Source organism: Lithobates pipiens, unplaced genomic scaffold (genome assembly GCF_037356315.1).
Source record: "Lithobates pipiens isolate NorthernLeopardFrog02 unplaced genomic scaffold, aLitPip1_a1.2 Scaffold_8, whole genome shotgun sequence".
Taxonomy (NCBI): domain Eukaryota; kingdom Metazoa; phylum Chordata; class Amphibia; order Anura; family Ranidae; genus Lithobates; species Lithobates pipiens.
In genome coordinates this window covers 223,557,671-223,562,268 of record NW_027507903.1, presented here as the reverse complement: position 1 = coordinate 223,562,268, position 4,598 = coordinate 223,557,671, and positions in this window count along the sequence as shown.

Genomic DNA, 4,598 nt, shown 5'->3' with positions numbered 1-4,598 from the left:
TGGTATTAAAGAGGAAGTAAACCCTGATTTGTTTGCTTCCTCTTTCATTCCCTGCAAAGGTAAAGCATAATGGACTACTATGCATCGCATAGTAGTCCATTATGTGTCACTTACCTGACACAGGAGCCAGCGAAGTCACCGATGTCCCCTGTAGTCAGCCGCACCCACCTTCTCGGTGGGTCTCGCTGCCCCGCCGCTGTCAATCGGCGAAGTGATGACGTCACTCCCACGCATGCGCACGGGTGCCGCGCTCAGTGCGCCTGCGCGCCTGTCTTTCGGCAAATATCTCCTAAACCGTGTAGGAGATATTTCTTGGACCTACAGGTAAGCCTTAATCTAGGTTTACCTGTAGGTCAAAGTGTGTTGTAAGGGTTTACAACCACTTTAAGGTTTGAACTACAGACACAGATTTAACCATTGTGATATAGAACATCTATATAAGGGCTCTTTCACACAAGCGGACCGTTAAGGTCCCCCTGTCAGTTTTTTAGGTGGACCTGAACAGACACTCCATGCACCTCTATGGAGTGATGGATGTCAGCGGTGACATGTCCGTGACATCCAATCCGCTCTTATCCGCCTAACTTTAGGCAGTTCTTTACCTATAGTACCAGCTCAATACCCTTAATAAAACATAACAATTAATTTTAATATCAAGCCATAATTAAGTCTAATGTAGAAAAAATAAATAAAACAATATATTACATTTTTAACTATATTTATATTCAACAAAATTACTTAGCTGTATCTAACATATTGCCACATACTGAAGTTGAAGGGTCATGATGACATATTCTTCCAGTGGATCCTGGATTGGTTTTGATATTTCATGATGTGCCTTTGCTTAATGACAAGTTAAATTTGTAATTCTAATGCCTGGTGGTGGGACTGTGGCATACTGCATACTCCATGGTATGACACTGAGTGAGGCATACTACAGAGGGGGTCCTGGAGCACAGTATTAGAGTGGAGTTTCCAAAAGATGCTTTACAGGGTTTGCTGGAGGCAGGTAAAAGTAGAAGTACCGGAGGGTAGTTGGACTGGTAATGCTGAAAAAAGTAGGACAAGGGGACACTAGATGCAACAAGGGGATCAACACAGGGGGGGGGGGGGGGCACTAGAGGTAGAGTGAAGTAGTACAAGGAAAGCAGGTAGTGGATTTAAAATCTAAGTTGGAGTAAGAAACTGATGCTCCTCCTTCCTCAGATCGCAGCCGCTAGATTGCTTGCTTATAAGTGGTGTGGGGGATCTTATCTGATTGACCCACCGATGTAAATAGGTAAGTGCTTATGCTTTGACAAAACCTGCTGCTGCCTAGGAAGCCAACTCTGTCTGCCACATGACAATTGTCTCCTGATGAGGAGATAATTATATACTCATTCTGAGATGTAAAGTGGTTGCAATAGACAATGGTCAAGATGAGAGTATGTGTACCATGTTTCATAATTTAATCATAAATAATACTGGTTCCAATATCTGTACGATCATTTAGGTAGAGCAGTTCTTGTTGATCGAAAATATAACCAAAACATGAACAATTTTGTTTCAGGGCCCACGTTTTTATCTTGGACTGCTTGTGAAGCCAATGTTTATGTAGTTCATGTAACTTTTACCCTTCCTTTGCTGAGCATGAACTGTATATCTGTAGATCTCTTATATATATTTAAAGTGGAACTTCACCCAAAAAGGGAAGTTTCACTCTTCTTCCTCCCTCCCCTACTACCATGTTTGGATTTATTTATTTTTTACGGGAGTCGGTGCCTAGTTTTGGTGCTCCGAGCGGAAGTTTTGCTCCCCTTCCTTCCTGCCTGCAATATTCTGGGATACGTTGCAGATCCAAGGAGGCTGCAGAATCCTTCACATTGTGTAGTGTGGCTTGTGCATGCGCAGTGAAAAGCAAGCTGTGACGCCGCAAAGAGCCACAGCTGGCTTCCCTCAGTGAACATGCCTGCACAGGGGATCTGAAGACAGGCAAAGCACCGACCCAGGTTCTTCACAGGGTTTTTCCCTTTATTACTGGGAAAGATGCAGGTACGAGGGAGGGTGAATGTTAATTTATCTGGACAAGGAACTTCTTTCTTCCCTCATTATTTAAGATTTGTTTTACTTACACTGAACTTAAAATGATTGTAAGGGTTATTTTTTATTTTTTTAAAAGAACCAATATATCATACTTACCTCCACTGTGCAGCTCATTTTGCACAGAGTGGCCCTGAACCTCGTCATCTGGGGTCCCGCGGCTCTCGTGGCTCCTCCCCGCATCAGATAACCCCCTAAGAGAAGCACTCTGCCGATCTGGTTACCATGCGGGCGTGCTCCTGCGTCCAGCATTCGGCGTCCATACCCACCGAATGTATGACTCGGCCCTGCCCCTCGTGTCACTGGATTTGATTGACAGCCTGATGGCTGAGCTGCTATCATTCTATCCAATCAAGAGCCCAGAACCCCAGGCAGAGAGACAGCGCATCCCTGCCGGGTCAAGTTCCAGGGCTCAGGTAAGTAAAATGGGGCAGTCACTGCGAGGTGTTTTTTCAGTTTAGTGCATAGGATGCATTAAGGTGAAAAAAAAACAAAGATTTACAACCCCTTTAAAAATTGCACTCTTGGTAATACATGGATGTTTTGTTGCTCAAAAAATATTATTTTTTAACAGTTCTGTTTCAGTATCAATATGTATGAACTTGCCATCATGTATACTATTTGATACCTAAGCACTGAATTCATATTAATATGGACATATGTTGAATATTGTAAATGTTAAGGTGCATGAGCATCTTTTAATGATATTTGGGATTCTATTGAGATTAGGGATTTTGTGGAAACTTTCCCAGGATGATCCATGACATCATCCTCACCTAGGCATCATGGGCTAGTATATTTTTCATTTTTCTCCTAAAGTTTTTTTTTTAAATGTAACAGATTTTTTTACATACAAGGTAGGGGTCTAAGGGATAAGTAGGCCTTGCATTTTCCTGCAAGATCTTCTTTAAGTCTATAGTGGTCACAAAAGACTTTAGCCATGTTTTATATGTTGTTTTCTTTTTTAAATTTTTTTTATATCTGTATACAAAGTTTTTTATAGTAATATCAAAATTTAAAGGAATATAAAGGAAAGCATTCCTGTAAAGACCTTTATGATTGATCTTTGCCAGTGTAACAGTATTTAACATACAGGCTGTGCAGAGCTTTTGAACTGACAAACTAGAAACTTCAGCTAATTGCAAACAGGTCACTAATAAGAACACTGATAAAGTACATCCTGGGTTTTACTGCCATCCACTGATAATGTACTAATTGCCTTTGATTTCCTTTTTTCCCATCATTTCATCATAAACTTGTGATTTGATTTTCTGGTGGCCTGTAACTTCAAACTTGAACATTTCCAGTAAATGGGCCCATTATCTATTATTTTGTATTCACACGACCCTTTCCTTTAGTTCTCGTCAGCACTTTGCATGCACTGAGATCAAAGCACATTTCATGTTACTTTAACAAATTCAGTAGACCATTCTTTGCATCTTTTATAATTGTGTCTAGAGCTTTTAAATAATTTACATTTAGTACGGAATTTTTTTTTTTTACATTTGGTGGCAAAAGTTTTCTAAATATTCTTCTTCTATAACTTTTTCATGACCAGAGATTATAATGCCAAGACCAAAATGAGCAGTGCCAGTATGCATCAGTTGGTTTGGTATTAACCCCTTGACTTAAGTACTTCCCTAAATAATTTTACATCGTTTGTTAGGACATATGAGGTTTTTAGTTTTGTACAATTTTTATAAACACCCCAATCATTTTTGTATTGTGGGCTAAAAAGTAAAAACATAAAACAATTGCAGTTGTGGTTATCTTACACTAGAGGCGATTCAGTTCGCATTGTGCGCTATACAAGTATTTCATTCATTCATTCATTCATTCATTACACAAGATTTTTGATCAAACAATGGTTTTCATTAGGATTATGTGATTGAGAACCATGGTGATTGGTTCCTGATATTTATTGTGTAACTTGCAGCTGTCTCAGAACAAGAGCATGCGCAGTTGTGTACTCCTAATTTTCAGCTGCAATGAAAGTAAATGTCCTCATAGCACAGGTAACTGTCTTTTTTTTTCTACATACTGCGGTCATCTAGTGGCTGCATGTTTGGTGATGTTTCATTCAGTTTGTTTTTAATAATTTTTGTAACTGATCTTTCAGTAGCAGTAAACTAGAAAAAAAAAAAACAATTAGCAGCGTGAATGAAAATGGACTCTGAACTTTATATCTTCTTCTCATGAAAAGCTTTTAATGGATGTAAAAATATTGAAACCGACAGAGAAAAAAGTGCAACTTGTTTTGTTAAAACAGCAAAAAAAATATTAATCTAATATCTATGTCCATGAAGTAACTAAAATAAGAACTGTAGTAAGCTGCAGTTCCCTTCCTGCTTTCAGTAAATCTGAAAATTTAATGCAATTTTCCTTTCCTGACAAACTCCATGGCAGCGCATCTGGGTATAGGCTCCACCCCCATGCCTCCAGGACTTAACTCATATAAATTTGAGCCCACCTACAGCCTCAGCATTCTGTAACGAGTCCTACCAAGCTGGGTGGGATCT